We start from the raw sequence: 19,414 nt of genomic DNA on the forward strand, positions 1-19,414 counted from the left end.
AAGTAAGGGCAAAGTACACAGCAATCTCTCACTAATCTGTTGATGATGCAAGCAGAAAAGTAAACCTCACACTGGTCAGAAGTTTTTGCTAGAAGTACTCCATTTGTTTACACCGATCCTACAGACTCTTGGACACCCCTATTGTTTCAATTTGAAATCGTGCCTCACTACATTTTTCTTTTAATTTGTTGTAGATATAGATTGATTTTTTGTCATTATTGTTTAGAAACTTTTGACACTGCTACATATACGTACCTCATTTTTTTTCCGTGAACTGATGCATTGGTTGGTAAAAAAAAAAAATTTTCATTTCTTGTTGGAAAACTATAAGTCTCAGGGGCAATAACTGAAATATCATTCTGTCTCCAAAACAATGACTGGTGCTAATTAGAGGGCATCCTCATTTATGTATGTTTGTCATCTGTATAAGTTTTATAGTCACATCCCGGGGCCTTCTGTAACTGCTTGTGATAGTGAACAAGGGAACGACACTTCCACACCGAGGTAGACATTACAACCCATTCTGGCGCAATATACTGTAAGGGTGTGAAGCACAATGAGAGTCTGGGGGCGGTTACCTTCTCGGCTCTGTGCCTGGAACCATTGAGCTGTGCTGCAGGTTCCCCAGGGGACAGACTTAGAGACTGGTACAGGAAGAAAGCCAGGCAGAGGGCGGGAAAGGCACGCAGGCAAGGGACAGAGCAGCGTGAGCAGAGATCAGAGCAGGGTGCAGCTGCGCTCCTGGAGAGAGAGAAATCGCCCGGTCAGAGGATGGATACAGGGAGATTGCCCAGACAGACTGCATCTTGTGAGTACCTGAAAGCGGATTCTGCTGTGACTGGTGAGGGGCGCTTTGAGACCCATGTAGAGACATCGGCCCGTATAGAGACTGCGACCCCCTGATTCCTGGTACAGAGACTTAACAGTGCAGAGCCTCTGATTCCTGCTGTGCTGTAAAGGCTAAAGACCCCGAACTTGTGCATATCACATTAACTCCCGAATCCCCAAGCAGCAGGCTCCTAGAGACTACTCAGCCCACGGACAACAGAGGAACGACAAGTGCCGCTGTTTCTCGGCGCCTACGTTGGAGAAGACGACCCTTCAAGCAAGTCCTCATCAGACTGATAAGTGTTCTTTTCTCAGGAAAATCCTGCTTAATTCTGTTACACTGTTTGACTCCCATATTTTTGCACTATTTTAATGCCAGTTATTTTCCATTGCTTCCTCCCTGCGAGGAGAACCTTATTACTGTTATTAAACCCCTCAACTGTTAGTCTGTCTGTTCCGTGGTGACATACTCAGTACCTGCATACTATTACAATACTACGGTAATTCCTGTTTACAGGTTATTCACTACTTTCAAACGATGATGATATCTGGAAGTAAATTGCTACAAAAAAAGGTAAAACATACGATTTAAAATTAAAATACAAAAAGCTTAAAGGGACACTGTCACCTGAATTTGGAGGGAACAATCTTCAGCCATGGAGGCGGGGTTTTTGGGTGTTTGATTCACCCTTTCCTTACCCGCTGGCTGCATGTTGGCTGCAATATTGGATTGAAGTTCATTCTCTGTCCTCCGTAGTACATGCCTGCACAAGGTAATCTTGCCCGCTGTGCTCTGCTTTCCAGCCGGCGCTCACAGTGCAGAGAAGCACAGCGCCGGGGGACAGACAGCGGAATGTAAGTATGTAGTGTTTGGTTTTTTTTACGTTTACGTTGGTAACCAGGGTAAACATCGGGTTACTAAGCGCGGCCCTGCGCTTAGTAACCCGATGTTTACCCTGGTTACCGACATCATTGGTCGCTGGAGAGCGGTCTGTGTGACAGCTCTCCAGCGACCAAACAGCGACGCTGCAGCGATCCGGATCGTTGTCGGTATCGCTGCAACGTCGCTCAGTGTGACGGTACCTTAAGACTCACACTTCCTATTCTGTTTATCAGCCACATAGGCAGCAATAGACTGGCTGTAGCTCGTGGACAGATAGGAGAGTTTCTAGACAAGCTGATTGCAGCCGAGCCGCGGTAATTGTAAATGGAGAGTGAAGCGTTGAGTTGCCATCATCGCCTATTGTGAAGGAAGGATCCTGTGTTATATGTTATCACTGTTATCTGTCAATGTAATTGTGCCTGTAATATAATGATTGCTGAAAAGTATTTGCACAGAGAAGGAAGCATTAGGCTTAGTGGCCAGTGTGAGGCCATGTGCACACGATCAGTATTTTTTGCATTTTTTCGCTATAAAAATGTGATAAAAACACGAAAAAAACGCTTACATATGCCTCCCATTATTTTAAGTGTATTCCGCATTTCTTGTGCAAATGTTGCATTTTTTTCCACGAAAAAATCGCATCGCGGAAAAAAAAGCAACATGTTCATTAAATATGCGGAATTGCGGGGATTCCGCACACCTAGGAGTGCATTGATCTGCTTACTTCCCGCACGGGGCTGTGCACACCATGCGGGAAGTAAGCGGATCATGTGCGGTTGGTACCCAGGGTGGAGGAGAGGAGACTCTCCTCCACGGACTGGGCACCATATAATTGGTAAAAAAAAAAACAATTAAAATAAAAAATAGTCATATACTCACCTTCGATGTCTTCCCACCTCTCAGCGGTGCATGTTGCCGGTTCCGTTCCTATAGATGGTGTGGTGAAGGACCTGCGATGACGTCGCTGTCTTGTCATTGGTCGCGTGACCGCTCATGTGACCGCTCATGTGACCGTGACGTCATCGAAGGTCCTGCACACACCATCTATAGGAACGGACGCCGCTGAGGAGATCGGCTGTCTGCGGGTGAGTATAACCATTTTTTTTATTTTTTTATTATTTTTAAACATTCTATCTTTTACTATTGATGCTGCATAGGCTGCATCAATAGTAAAAAGTTGGTCACACTTGTCAAACACTATGTTTGACAAGTGTGACCAACCTGTCAGTCAGTTTTCCAAGCGATGCTACAGATCGCTTGGAAACCTTTAGCATTCTGCAAGCTAATTATGCTTGCAAAATGCTAAGAAAACCGCGAAAAAAAAACGGGAAAAAAACGCAAAAAAAAAATGCGGATTTCTTGCAGAAAATTTCCGGTTTTCTTCAGGAAATTTCTGCAAGAAATCCTGACGTGTGCATATACCCTGAAAATTCAAGTTACCGGTAGCATTTTCATTGCACACATTTTTTTTTTTTACTATGAAATGCTGCAATAGTATCAACAAACTACTGCATCTGGCTTGTGATGTCATCATCTTTATGACTGTTCCCTTTAATTCAATGGATACTTTTGTTATTTAGGATGCCTTTATTCACTTGAGAATAACTTTTCTTTCTCTGAAAACCCGTAAAATCTCAATGCTTTGTTGCAAACTCTATCACGTTAATTGTGTAAGATGTTGAATTTTTACTAGAAAGTTGATCGCCCATGACAGCTTCTCTATTATACCAGCCCCTTTTAGAACTCTGTGATGATTAGATCCTTGCTTTGAAAATTCTGTATCCCAGCTTTGATGTTATGCTATATTTATAATCTACGTATATTGTTTGTTAGCATTTGTGTTTATGCCAGTTTTCTAACGTGGTGTTTCCATTTTGTTATCTATCCACTGCAGATGTGCTGTATATAAGTGATACTGACAAAGAAACAAACACTAACTAAAAAACCGTCTCTAAATGAGAATACACCTAACACAAAACTTGGAGTGAATACATTTTTTTACTATGAAAATGTGAAAGTGTTGTAACATATAGAAATGTAATTGTATTTCATCATATTGCCATCAACTTAGGGAAATTCTACTTTGCTTCTTAATGGTAATGTCTTTCCATAAATATTATTTTTGTATTGAAAAATGTTATGCTGATCAATCTTGTAATGTATATGTTGTAAGAAAGCAGGAGGTAAGGTCCTGGATGGCAAATATGTGTCACCCAGGTGGTTGACCCCTGTAACACTAGGTTATAGAGAGTTTTAATTTGACTAGATTTAGGGTCTACGAGCAGCCAAAAGAGTCTGGGTAAAACAGGTCATTCCAAAAATCCGGCCCAGGGCTTACAGGCCTAATAACAGCAGCTGAGTTAGCTCAGCAGAGTGGAGTTGTGCTGGAGCTGAGCAGAGGTGTGTTTTTTTGGTGAGATTGGTGAGACTGCTACATTTACTTTGTTGAATTTGGGCTGAAGAAAGGACATTTTCATTTTGAAGTTATAAGGTTTATGAAAGCCATTAAACGTTATTGTTTTGATATAAAAACCTATGGCTGTGTATATCTAAGCGGCTACCAGAGAGAAGAAACCCCTACGATTATTAATAGGCTGTGATCCAGATGCTTTGCATTCTCTGTGTGAACGCTGCCGCATGCAGATTATCTGTTTGCACTGGTGTGCCAAGCGGCCGCTCCCTGATTGTAGGCTGGCTGTCTCATTTGATATTACCGCACCTGTGTAGTCGCCATCTTTACTTGGGCTGCTGCAACATGATAGTGCATTTGATTTGAGGCCTAGACAGGTAAGCATCTTTTCCTGTTTTTTTGGTGTTTTCTCTAGAATAGTGGAGGTTTTTTCCTCTTTTTCACTAGGGTAACAGGACAAATTGAACCACACAATCTGTTGTGCAATTTCTCCTGAGTATGTTGATAACCAATAAACGGTGGAAAACTACTGCTTGGGCGTTATATGGTGACTTGTTTTTTGCAGGACGATTTCGCATTTTAAGTGATACAATTTTTATTTACATTTGTCTTTTTGATCGTGTTTTATTCCACTTTTTGTTTGCAGGTATGATGAAAAAGCATACTGTATTTTTCGGACTATAAGACGCACTTTTTTCCTCCAAAAAAAGTGCAGAAAAATGGGGGTGCATCTTATAGTCCGGATGAACCAGCTCTGGCTGAGGTGGGAAGGTGGGAGCATGTTATGAACAGGTAATTCAGAACCACAATGGACCTTGAAGTTCAGAGCATACAAAGTGACCTGACATTTACCAAAAACATATGACGAGCTCTGAGACGTGGAAACTCTGCTGACCGCAATCCCTAATCCTATCACACCACACTAGAGGTAGCCGTGGATTGCGCCTAACGCTCCCTATGCAACTCGGCACAGCCTGAGAAACTAACTAGCCCTGAAGATAGAAAAAGAAGCCTACCTTGCCTCAGAGAAATTCCCCAAAGGAAAAGGCAGCCCCCCACATATAATGACTGTGAGTAAAGATGAAATACAAACACAGAGATGAAATAGATTTAGCAAAGAGAGGCCCGACTTACTGAATAGACCGAGGATAGGAAAGATAGCTTTGCGGTCAACACAAAAACCTACAAACAACCACGCAGAGGGGCAAAAACACCCTCCGCACCGACTAACGGTACGGAGGTGCTCCCTCTGCGTCTCAGAGCTTCCAGCAAGCAAGAAAAACCAATATAGCAAGCTGGACAGAAAATATAGCAAACAAAAATAACATAAGCAGAACTTAGCTATGCAGGATAGACAGGCCACAGGAACGATCCAGGAGGAAACATGTCCAATACTAGAACATTGACTGGAGGCCAGGATCACAGCACCAGGTGGAGTTAAATAGAGCAGCACCTAACGACTTAACCTCATCACCTGAGGAAGGAAACTCAGAAGCCGCAGTACCACTCTCATCCACCAAAGGAAGCTTATAGACAGAACCAGCCGCAGTACCACTCACGACCACAGGAGGGAGCTTGGCCACAGAATTCACAACAGGAGCAGTAGAAGAGGGTCACAGGAGGCAGGAGCTGGCGGCTGCGGCTAACTCCTGTGCCTGCTGCTAAAGAGAAATGAATATTCACTGCATTTCAAGCCCATGGGAGTGACGGGCAATAAATAATAATTTTGCTTTACTAGCATCCTGATATGCATGGCCCCGTCCTTATCCTGGTATGATTGGCCCCCATCCCCGTCCTGGTATGCATGGCCCCATCCTTATCCTGGTATGATTGGCCCCCATCCCCATCCTGGTATGCATGGCCCCTGTGAGCATGGTCTAACAGGCTTTTCAAAGCTTTGTAACCCGGATGTTATCATGATGACCTCGGGTTGCCATGCTACAAACAGGCGTTGTGGGGGCGCTGATCAGAGGGAAGGGGGAGTCCCCTTTTTCTCCCAGTCTCCTATATGTTGCTATCAATATTGATCACAGCAATTAGGGGGTTAAACAGCTGGGGGCGGTGCGGGCACTGCTCCTGGCAGTGACAGCAGGGTCTTGGTTATCATGCAACATGAGCTCCCCCTTCCCATCCAGGACGAAGGGGGTACGTCCAAAGACGTAAAGGGGTTAAAATAGGGAGCTCAGAACTGTATCACATATTCTAGATGTGGCCTCACAAGTGATTTATAAAGGGGTAACAATACTCTGGGAAAACGGGATTTTATATCTATTTTTATACACGCTAAAATCTTGTTTGCTTTTGCGGCTGTTGCCTTTAATGTATATGCAGTGTGTTTGTGCAAAAAAACATGTCTGTTTTTTCTGACAGCACGGGTGACAAGTCTATGGATCAATGAAAAGCACGTACAGCACACGAATGCATTCCGTGTGCTGTCTGTATTTAACATTGCAGAGTATAGGAGAAACTTTGTAATTTATTTATTTCTTTATCCAGAAATACACTGATGGCGCTGATGGCAAAAACGGACACGCAAGTGACACACTAATGGTTAAAATGGACACATGGATGTAACACTGATGATAAAAACGGACACATGGATGTCACACTGATGGTAAAAATGGACACACAGATGACATTGGTACCGCTTTTTTCACGTATGTGTTTTAAAAGGACATGTGAAAGAGGCCTAAGGCATACAGGTACCAAGCGAAAGTCAATATATGTGCAAGTCTCTTGCTCTTATTCAAATGTCAGAGCGCTTTCACATGGAAAAAAGTCTGCTGGACTGCATACCGTACAACCGAGCAGGGAATTCCCCAATCACAATGCACACAGGCTCTGCTATCTTGAAGTTTAGTCCAGCTGGCACTATTGCAGCATGAATATCAGAGGACACGTTGTGCAGGGAAATATAAGAACCAATCTAAGGGTCCCGTCACACAGTGGCATTTTGATCGCTACGACGGCACAATCCGTGACGCTCCAGCATCGTAACAATATCGCTCCAGCGTCGTAGACTGCTGTCACACTTTGCAATGTACGACGCTGGAGCGATAATTTCATGACGTATGTGCGATGTAGAAGCCGTTGGTTACTATGCGCACATCGTATACAATATCGTTCACACCTTTGTTACACCATGCGATCATGCCGCCACAGCGGGACACTAGACGACGAAAGAAAGTTTCAAACAATCTGCTACGACGTACGATTCTCAGCGGGGTCCCTGATCGCAGGAGCGTGTCAGACACAGCGAGATCGCTGGAACGTCACAGATATATCGCTGGAACGTCACAAATTGTGCCGTCGTAGCGATCAAAATGCCACTGTGTGACGGTACCCTAAGTTAAGACGATAATTATAATTGCAGCCTCACCTTTTGCCTAATCCCAGTGCTTACATCTTGTGTTATCTCTTACTTCCATGGAACCCTTGTGATTTTTATGATAAGATGACTGTGCCCTTATTAGTTGGGCATAAGTTTACAGGTGGTCACTTTTCAGTCCAACTTGTACGAGTAAAAATCAGTCCTGATCTGGCACACCCCAATAAGTTTGCTAAGTTGGCAGATGAGGGGGGTGCCAGTACAGCGGTAGCACTGCTGCAGCCAGGCATGTCCTCTGAAAGCCGGAGGAGTGTCTGCTCCAGTAAGGAGGGAAATAGGAGAGCAGGGAAGGCCAGACAGGTGCTGGTAGTGGGTGACTCAATTATTAGGGGAACAGATAGGGCAATCTGTCACAAAGACAGGGATCGTCGAACGGTGTGCTGCCTACCTGGCGCTCGAGTCAGACACTTCGCTGATCGGGTGGACAGATTACTGGGAGGGGCTGGTGAGGACCCAGGTCATGGTGCACATTGGCACAAATGACAAAGTTAGAGGTAGGTGCAAGGTCCTTAAAGATGATTTCAGGGAATTAGGCTGCAAGCTGAAAGCAAGGAACTCCAATGTGTTATTTTCCGAAATACTGCCTGTGCCACGCCAGAGAGGCAATGGGAGATTAGGGAGGATAATAAGTGGCTCAAGAATTTGTGTAGGAAGGAGGGGTTTGGGTTTATGGCGAACTGGGCCGACTTCTCAGTGGGCTACAGGTTCTACGCTAGGGACGGGCTGCACCTCAATGGGGGAAGATGCAGCTGTGCTCGGGAGAAAATGGCTAGAAGGTTGGAGGAGTGTTTAAACTAGGGAATGGGGGGGAGGGTATTCATTTTATAGGAGGGGAAGATAGTGCAGATAGAGACCTGGGCACAAATAAGGAAGTTGGGGGTGGTGGTGGCATGGGGGGTGGGGTTAGAAGAATTAGTAATTTAAGAAAGAATAGAGGTACAGAGAGATACATAAAGTGCATGTATACTAATGCCAGAAGCCTTGCCAACAAAATGGACAAATTAGAATTAATGGTGTTGGAGCATAATTATGACACGGTGGGGATATCTGAGACATGGCTGGATGAGAGCCATGACTGGGCTGTTAACTTGCAGGGTTATAGTCTGTTCAGAAATGACCGAACGGATAAGCGAGGGGGATGGGTGTGTCTATATGTAAAATCGTCCTTAAAACCCATCCTGCGTGATAATATAGGTGAATCTAATGAAAATGTAGAGTCCCTGTGGGTGGAGATAAGGGGAGGGGGAAAAATAATAAATTACTGATAGGGGATTGTTATAAGTCTCCAAAAAATAATGGAAGCGACGGAGAATATCCTCATAAAGCAAATAGATGAAGCTGTGACACAAGGAGAAGTCATTATGGGGGACTTCAACTACCCTGAAATAGATTGGGGAACGGAAACCTGCAGTTTCAGCAAAGGTAATCGGTGTCTGACAACTATGAGAGACAATTACCTTTCACAACTGGTTCAGGACCCAACAAGAAGGGGGGCACTGCTAGACCTAATATTAACCAACAGGCCAGACCGCATAGCAAATATAAGGGTTGGGGGTCACTTGGGGAATAGTGATCACAATATAATAAGTTTTCATGTATCCTTTAATAAGATGTGTAGTAGAGGGGTTACAAGGACACTAAACTTCAGGAGGGCAAATTTCCAACGGATGAGAGATGATTTTGGTGCAATTAACGGGATGATATCCTGAGACATAAAAATACACAAAGAAAATGGGACACGTTTATTAGCATCCTGGATAGGACCTGTGCACAGTATATACCGTATGGGAATAAACATACTAGAAATAGGAGGAAACCAATATGGCTAAATAGAGCTGTAAGGGGCGCAATAAGTGACAAAAAGAAAGCATTTAGAGAATTAAAGGAAGTGGGTAGTGAGGAGGCATTAAATAAATACAGAAAATTAAATAAATTCTGTAAAAAGCAAATCAAGGCAGCAAAGATTGAGACAGAGAGACTCATTGCCAGAGAGAGTAAAAATAATCCCAAAATATTCTTTAACTACGTAAATAGTAAGAAACTAAAAAATAACAGTGTTGGCCCCCTTAAAAATAGTCTGGGTGAAATGGTGGATGAGGATGAGGAAAAAGCCAATATGCTAAATGCCTTTTTTATCAGTATTTACACAAGAAAATCTCATGGCAGACAATATGATCAGTGATAACAAAAATTCCCCATTAAATGTCACCTGCTTAACCCAGCAGGAAGTACGGCTGTCAAATCTCCAGGCCCGGATGGGATACACCCCCGAATACTGCAGGAATTAAGTACAGTCATTGATAGACCATTATTTTTAATCTTTAAAGACTCCATAATAACAGGGTCTGTACCACAGGACTGGCGTACAGCAAATGTGGTGCCAATATTCAAAAAGGGGACAAAAACTGAACTCGGAAATTATAGGCCAGTAAGCTTAACCTCCACTGTGGGTAAAATCCTGGAGGGCATTCTAAGGGATGCTATACTGGAGTATCTGAAGAGGAATAACCTCATGACCCAGTATCAGCACGGGTTTACTAATGACCGCTCCTGCCAGACTAATCTGATCAATTTCTATGAAGAGGTAAGTTCCGGACTGGACCAAGGGAACACAGTGGATGTAGTGTATATGGACTTTTCAAAAGCTTTTGATACTGTGCCACACAAAAGGTTGATACATAAAATGAGAATAATGGGGATAGGGGAAACTATGTGCAAGTGGGTTAAGAGCTGGCTCAGGGATAGGAAACAAAGGGTGGTTATTAATGGAACACACTCGGACTGGGTCGCGGTTAGCAATGGGGTACCACAGGGGTCAGTATTGGGCCCTCTTCTTTTTAACATATTTATTAATGACCTTGTAGGGGGCATACAGAGTAGAATTTCAATATTTGCAGATGACACTAAACTCTGCAGTGTAATCAATACAGAGGAGGACAATTTTATATTACAGGATGATTTATGTAAATTTATGTAAGCTTGGGTTCATAAATGGCAAATGAGCTTTAATGGGTATAAAGTAAGGTCATGCACTTGGGTAGAAGTAATAAGATGTATAATTATGTGCTTAATTCTAAAACTCTGGGCAAAACAGTCAATGAAAAAGACCTGGGTGTATGGGTGGACGACAAATAAATCTTGGTTATTCCACAAAATATAGATTTCTGAACTCTTCCTGAGTTAAAACATTAGTATTGTTGTTTATGAATGATGATTGAACATTGAACTTTAGGAAGGCAAAGTTTGAACAGCTTAGAGATGCCCTTAATCTGGTAGACTGGGACAATATCCTCAGAAATGAGAATACAGATAATAAATGGGAAATGTTTAAGAACATCCTAAATAGGCAGTGTAAGCGGTTTATACCTTGTGGGAATAAAAGGACTAGAAATAGGAAAAACCCAATGTGGCTAAACAAAGAAGTAAGACAGGCAATTAACAGTAAAAAGAAAGCATTTGCACTACTAAAGCAGGATGGCACCATTGAAGCTCTAAAAAACTATAGGGAGAAAAATACTTTATCTAAAAAACTAATTAAAGCTGCCAAAAAGGAAACAGAGAAGCACATTGCTAAGGAGAGTAAAACTAATCCCAAACTGTTCTTCAACTATATCAATAGTAAAAGAATAAAAACTGAAAATGTAGGCCCCTTAAAAAATAGTGAGGAAAGAATGGTTGTAGATGACGAGGAAAAAGCTAACATATTAAACACCTTCTTCTCCACGGTATTCACGGTGGAAAATGAAATGCTAGGTGAAATCCCAAGAAACAATGAAAACCCTATATTAAGGGTCACCAATCTAACCCAAGAAGAGGTGCGAAACCGGCTAAATAAGATTAAAATAGATAAATCTCCGGGTCCGGATGGCATACACCCACGAGTACTAAGAGAACTAAGTAATGTAATAGATAAACCATTATTTCTTATTTTTAGTGACTCTATAGCGACAGGGTCTGTTCCGCAGGACTGGCGCATAGCAAATGTGGTGCCAATATTCAAAAAGGGCTCTAAAAGTGAACCTGGAAATTATAGGCCAGTAAGTCTAACCTCTATTGTTGGTAAAATATTTGAAGGGTTTCTGAGGGATGTTATTCTGGATTATCTCAATGAGAATAACTGTTTAACTCCATATCAGCATGGGTTTATGAGAAATCGCTCCTGTCAAACCAATCTAATCAGTTTTTATGAAGAGGTAAGCTATAGACTGGACCACGGTGAGTCATTGGACGTGGTATATCTCGATTTTTCCAAAGCGTTTGATACCGTGCCGCACAAGAGGTTGGTACACAAAATGAGAATGCTTGGTCTGGGGGAAAATGTGTGTAAATGGGTTAGTAACTGGCTTAGTGATAGAAAGCAGAGGGTGGTTATAAATGGTATAGTCTCTAACTGGGTCGCTGTGACCAGTGGGGTACCGCAGGGGTCGGAATTGGGACCTGTTCTCTTCAACATATTCATTAATGATCTGGTAGAAGGTTTACACAGTAAAATATCGATATTTGCAGATGATACAAAACTATGTAAAGCAGTTAATACAAGAGAAGATAGTATTCTGCTACAGATGGATCTGGATAAGTTGGAAACTTGGGCTGAAAGGTGGCAGATGAGGTTTAACAATGATAAATGTAAGGTTATACACATGGGAAGAGGGAATCAATATCACCATTACACACTGAACGGGAAACCACTGGGTAAATCTGACAGGGAGAAGGACTTGGGGATCCTAGTTAATGATAAACTTACCTGGAGCAGCCAGTGCCAGGCAGCAGCTGCCAAGGCAAACAGGATCATGGGGTGCATTAAAAGAGGTCTGGATACACATGATGAGAGCATTATACTGCCTCTGTACAAATCCCTAGTTAGACCGCACATGGAGTACTGTGTCCAGTTTTGGGCACCGGTGCTCAGGAAGGATATAATGGAACTAGAGAGAGTACAAAGGAGGGCAACAAAATTAATAAAGGGGATGGGAGAACTACAATACCCAGATAGATTAGCGAAATTAGGATTATTTAGTCTAGAAAAAAGACGACTGAGGGGCGATCTAATAACCATGTATAAGTATATAAGGGGACAATACAAATATCTCGCTGAGGATCTGTTTATACCAAGGAAGGTGACGGGCACAAGGGGGCATTCTTTGCGTCTGGAGGAGAGAAGGTTTTTCCACCAACATAGAAGAGGATTCTTTACTGTTAGGGCAGTGAGAATCTGGAATTGCTTGCCTGAGGAGGTGGTGATGGCGAACTCAGTCGAGGGGTTCAAGAGAGGCCTGGATGTCTTCCTGGAGCAGAACAATATTGTATCATACAATTATTAGGTTCTGTAGAAGGACGTAGATCTGGGTATTTATTTATTATGATGGAATATAGGCTGAACTGGATGGACAAATGTCTTTTTTCGGCCTTACTAACTATGTTACTATGTTACTATGTTACTATGATGGACTTGTTTTCTTTGCATTATTTGAGATCTGAAAGCACTGGGTTTTTGCTTTTTTTAATTTTGACAATTTCTCCTTTTCAGAACAAAAAAATACAAAATGTATTGCTTGGAAATTTGGAGACATGTTGTCAGAAGTTTATAGAATAAACTAGATGGTGGCCCGATTCTAACGCATCAGGTATTCTAGAATATGCATGTCCACGTAGTATATTGCCCAACCACGTAGTATATTGCCCAGTCACGTAGTGGTATCCACACTATTTAAGACAGCCCTTGACACCATTTTGTATGTTTGAAAAAGACCGACTTGTGGTCGATACGTCGCTTTACCATGGCTGAATAAAGAACTTTTTTACCTGAATATTACACCCGCTGGAGCGCTGTTCTTCTGGTGTGGAGTACTATATTACCCAGTCACATACTATATTGCCCAGCCACATAGTATATTGCCCAGCCAGGTAGTATATTGCCCAGCCACGTAGTATATTGCCCAACCACGTAGGATATTGCCAGTCACGTACTATATTGCCCAGTCACGTACTATATTGCCCAGCCACATAGTATATTGCCCAGTCACGTAGTATATTGCCCAGTCACGTAGTATATTGCCCAGTCACGTAGTATATTGCCCAGCCACATAGTATATTGCCCAACCACGTAATATATTGCCCAGCCACATAGTATATTGCCCAGCCACGTACTATATTGCCCAGTCACATAGTATATTGCCAAGCCACGTAGTATATTGCCCTGCCACATAGTATATTGCCCAGTCACGTAGTATATTGCACAGCCCACGTAGTATATTGCACAGCCCGCGTAGTATATTGCACAGCCCACATAGTATATTGCACAGCCCGCGTAGTATATTGCACAGCCCGTGTAATATATTGCACAGCCCGCGTAGTATATTGCACAGCCCGCGTAATATATTGCACAGCCCGCGTAGTATATTGCCCAGCGCGCTGTTGTGAATTCTGTGGTCAAGCTCCCTCCTGTGGTCATGAGTGGTACTTCGGCTGGTTCTGTCTATGAGCTTCCGCTGGTGGATGTGAGTGGGGCTGCGGCTTCTGAGTTTCCTTCCTCAGGTGACGAGGTTAAGTCGTTAGGTGCTGCTCTATTTAACTCCACCTAGTTCTTTGTTCCTGGCCTCCAGTCAATGTGCCAGTATTGGTCTGGCTCTCTCCTGGATCGTTCTTGTGGCCTGTCTGCCCTGCATAAGCTAAGTTCTGCTTGTGTTACTTTTGTTTGCTATATTTTCTGTCCAGCTTGCTATATTGGTTTTTCTTGCTTGCTGGAAGCTCTGAGACGCAGAGGAAGCACCTCCGTACCGTTAGTCGGTGCGGAGGGTCTTTTTGCCCCTCTGCGTGGTTGTTTGTAGGTTTTTGTGCTGACCGCAAAGCTATCTTTCCTATCCTCGGTCTATTCAGTAAGTCGGGCCTCACTTTGCTAAAATCTGTTTCATCTCTGTGTTTGTATTTTCATCTTAACTCACAGTCATTATATGTGGGGGGCTGCCTTTTCCTTTGGGGAATTTCTCTGAGGCAAGGAAGGCTTATTTTTCTATCTTCAGGGCTAGTTAGTTTCTCAGGCTGTGCCGAGTTGCATAGGGAGCGTTAGGCGCAATCCACGGCTACCTCTAGTGTGGTATGATAGGATTAGGGATTGCGGTCAGCAGAGTTCCCACGTCTCAGAGCTCGTCCTATGTTAGTAACTATCAGGTCACTTTGTGTGCTCTTAACCACTAGGTCCATTGTGGTTCTGAATCACCTGTTCATAACAGCGCGCGTAGTATATTGCCCAGCGCGCGTAGTATATTGCCCAGCGCGCGTAGTATATTGCCCAGCGCACGTAGGACATTGCCCAGCCCGCGTAGGACATTGCCCAGCCCGCGTAGTATATTGCCCAGCCCACGTAGTATATTGCCCAGCGCCCGTAGTATATTGCCCAGCCCGTGTAGTATATTTCCCAGCGTGCGTAGTACATTGCCCAGCTCGCGTAGTACATTGCCCAGCCCGTGTAGTATATTGCCCAGCCCGCGTAGTATATTGCACAGCCCACATAGTATATAGCAATGTGGGCATCATATCCCAGTTAAAAAAAAGAATTAAAATAAAAAATAGTTATATACTCACCTTCCGTTGGCCCCTGGATCCAGGAAGTGTTTACCGACGCTCCTCGCGCGCTCAGGTCTCAAGAGTGCATTGCAGTCTCGCGAGATGATGACGTAGCGGTCTCGCGAGACCACTACATCATCATCTCGCGAGATCGCAATGCATAGACCGGTCACTGGAGCGTCGCAAGGAGCGGAAAGGTGCCCGAAGGTGAGTATATGATGATTTTTTATTTTTTTTATTATTTTTAACATTAGATCTTTTTACTATTGATGCTGCATAGGCAGCATCAATAGTAAAAAAGTTGGTCACACAGGGTTAATAGTAAATACATCGCGGCATAACGCGGTCCATTAGCGCTGCCATTAACCCTGTGTGAGCGCTGACTGAAGGGGAGTATGGAGCGGGCACTGACTGTGGGGAGGAAGGAGCGGCCATGTTGCCGCCGGACTGTGCCCATCGCTGATTGGTCGTGGCAATGGTCGTGGGCGTTTTGCCATGACCAATCAGTGACTTGGATTCTATGACAGACAGAGGCCGCGACCAATGAATATCCGTGACAGAAAGACAGACAGAAGGACAGAAAAACGGAAGTGACCCTTAGACAATTATATAGTAGATGAACAATTTACATTTTACTCAAAAATTTACCTATCAAGAGAAAAATCAGACAAACTGAACATTTTGCAGTGGTCTCTTAATTTTTGCCAGAGTTGTATATCCCCCATCCTGGTATATACGGTACTTGTATATTTTGAGCCCTCGCAGGCAGGGTCCTCTCTCCTTCTGTACCAGTCGTGACTTGTATTGTTTAAGATTACTGTACTTGTTTTTTAATTATGCACTCCCCTCCTCACATGTAAAGCACCATGGAATAAATGACGCTATAAAATAAATAATAATATCTGGCCCATCCTGGTATATAAGTGCTCCATCCTGGTATATACAGTATGTTCCCCATCCTGGACCCATCATGGTAAATATGATCCCCATCCTGGTGTATATATCCCCCATCCTGGTATATACAGTATGTTTCCCATCCTGGACCCATCCTTATATATATATATACAGTGGGGCAAAAAAGTATTTAGTCAGTCAGCAATAGTGCAAGTTCCACCACTTAAAAAGATGATAGGCGTCTGTAATTTACATCATAGGTAGACCTCAACTATGGGAGACAAACTGAGAAAAAAAATCCAGAAAATCACATTGTCTGTTTTTTTTATAATTTTATTTGCATATTATGGTGGAAAATAAGTATTTGGTCAGAAACAAAATTTCATCTCAATACTTTGTAATATATCCTTTGTTGGCAATGACAGAGGTCAAACATTTTCTGTAAGTCTTCACAAGGTTGCCACACACTGTTGTTGGTAGGTTGGCCCATTCCTCCATGCAGATCTCCTCTAGAGCAGTGATGTTTTTGGCTTTTTGCTTGGCAACACGGACTTTCAACTCCCTCCAAAGGTTTTCTATAGGGTTGAGATCTGGAGACTGGCTAGGCCACTCCAGAACCTTGAAATGCTTCTTACGAAGCCACTCCTTCGTTGCCCTGGCGGTGTGCTTTGGATCATTGTCATGTTGAAAGACCCAGCCACGTTTCATCTTCAATGCCCTTGCTGATGGAAGGAGGTTTGCACTCAAAATCTCACGATACATGGCCCCATTCATTCTTTCATGTACCCGGATCAGTCGTCCTGGCCCCTTTGCAGAGAAACAGCCCCAAAGCATGATGTTTCCACCACCATGCTTTACAGTAGGTATGGTGTTTGATGGATGCAACTCAGTATTCTTTTTCCTCCAAACACGACAAGTTGTGTTTCTACCAAACAGTTCCAGTTTGGTTTCATCAGACCATAGGACATTCTCCCAAAACTCCTCTGGATCATCCAAATGCTCTCTAGCAAACTTCAGACGGGCCCGGACATGTACTGGCTTAAGCAGTGGGACACGTCTGGCACTGCAGGATCTGAGTCCATGGTGGCGTAGTGTGTTACTTATGGTAGGCCTTGTTACATTGGTCCCAGCTCTCTGCAGTTCATTCACTAGGTCCCCCCGTGTGGTTCTGGGATTTTTGCTCACCGTTCTTGTGATCATTCTGACCCCACAGGGTGGGATTTTGCGTGGAGCCCCAGATCGAAGGAGATTATCAGTGGTCTTGTATGTCTTCCATTTTCTAATTATTGCTCCCACTGTTGATTTCTTCACTCCAAGCTGGTTGGCTATTGCAGATTCAGTCTTCCCAGCCTGGTGCAGGGCTACAATTTTGTTTCTGGTGTCCTTTGACAGCTCTTTGGTCTTCACCATAGTGGAGTTTGGAGTCAGACTGTTTGAGGGTGTGCACAGGTGTCTTTTTATACTGATAACAAGTTTAAACAGGTGCCATTACTACAAGTAATGAGTGGAGGAAAGAGGAGACTCTTAAAGAAGAAGTTACAGGTCTGTGAGAGCCAGAAATCTTGATTGTTTGTTTCTGACCAAATACTTATTTTCCACCATAATATGCAAATAAAATGATAAAAAAACAGACAATGTGATTTTCTGGATTTTTTTTTCTCAGTTTGTCTCCCATAGTTGAGGTCTACCTATGATGTAAATTACAGACGCCTCTCATCTTTTTAAGTGGTGGAACTTGCACTATTGCTGACTGACTAAATACTTTTTTGCCCCACTGTATATATATATATATATATATATATATATATATACACACATACATACATATTCCCCATTCTTGTATATATGTTGCCAGCCCTGGTATATGTTCTCCATTCTGCCTCTGTTCTTTAATGCATAGAAAAAAAAGTCACATGCATGCTGACATCCGCTGCTGGCCTCTGACTGGTCCAGCAGTGTATATAACAGCACATGGAATAGGCTGGTCTCTGTGCCGCAATACCCTTCAGCTGAATGTGCATCCGAGGACGGACATCCAGGCGTCGGCGGGCCCCCTACCTGCATGGAACTGGTTGCGACCTCTGTGATCATTACACCCATGGCAGTGACCAGAGCCTCTGTCCTCTGATAATGCTTTGAGTATCCCAGCATGTATTGGGAACTCTCAAATGAAGCACCATGAAAAAGGAAGTTGTAAAAAAAAAAGAAAAGCAGTTAGATAGTGTAGCTAGGAAAGGATAGGGAATTTTACATTAATGTATATTAGAAAATAGATTAGATTATGACATCAAATAGATAGATTTAGGATGAAAATTAATTTGTATTTTGGACCAGTCAGACATTTTAATGAATCACTTTTTGCACTGTGCCATCATTTTTACTGAACAACAATAACAATTATATATTATTGTTATACATATTTCCTTCCTTAACCCTCCCTTCATCATAGATCTTTTCACATTTATTTGTTAGGGCACACCTGTATAACTGTGACTCATACTGACTGAGTCATAGATCAGAGGGGATTTTGACAAGAATTAAGGCCCCGTCACACATAGCGACGCTGCAGCGATACCGACAACGATCCGGATCGCTGCAGCGTCGCTGTTTGGTCGCTGGAGAGCTGTCACACAGACAGCTCTCCAGCGACCAACGATCAGGGGAAAGACTTCGGCATCGTTGAAACTGTCTTCAACGATGCCGAAGTCCCCGGGTATCTAGGGTAAACATCGGGTTACTAAGCGCAGGGCCGCGCTTAGTAACCCGATGTTTACCCTGGTTACCATCGTTAAAGTAAAAAAAACAAACGCTACATACTTACCTACCGCTGTCTGTCCCCGGCGCTGGGCTTCTCTGCTCTGGCTGTGAGCACAGCGGCCGAAAAGCAGAGCGGTGACGTCACCGCTCTGCTTTCCGGCTGCCCGCCGCTCACAGCCAGAGCAGAGAAGCCCAGTGCCGGGGACAGACAGCGGTAGGTAAGTATGTAGCGTTTGTTTTTTTTACTTTAACGATGGTAACCAGGGTAAACATCGGGTTACTAAGCGCGGCCCTGCGCTTAGTAACCCGATGTTTACCCTGGTTACCAGCGAAGACATCGCTGAATCGGCGTCACACACGCCGATTCAGCGATGTCAGCGGGACCTCAACGATCAAAAAACGGTCCAGGCCATTCCGACACGACCAGCGATCTCACAGCAGGGGCCTGATCGCTGGTACGTGTCACACATAGCGAGATCGCTACTGAGATCGCTGTTGCGTCACAAAACTTGTGACTCAGCAGCGATCTCGCTAGCGATCTCGCTATGTGTGACGGGGCCTTTAGTTTTGAGCATCCTACATACATTACAACATGCTGCTTTAAAATAAGGGAATATTGCCATCACAAAGGGGAGCGTTGAGATTCCATGTATTAGATAAAGCATATAAGTGCCGCATGCCATGCCGCGAC

At 43.5% G+C, this 19,414-nt stretch overlaps 1 protein-coding gene across 1 annotated transcript in view; it reads right to left on the reverse strand.

Moving 5' to 3' along the window:
• Positions 1 to 19,414, reverse strand: part of CPM (carboxypeptidase M) — a 158,917-nt gene that overhangs the window by 92,808 nt on the left and 46,695 nt on the right. The window lies entirely within an intron of this gene.

Source organism: Ranitomeya imitator, chromosome 4, assembly GCF_032444005.1.
Source record: "Ranitomeya imitator isolate aRanImi1 chromosome 4, aRanImi1.pri, whole genome shotgun sequence".
Classification (NCBI taxonomy): Eukaryota; Metazoa; Chordata; class Amphibia; order Anura; family Dendrobatidae; genus Ranitomeya; species Ranitomeya imitator.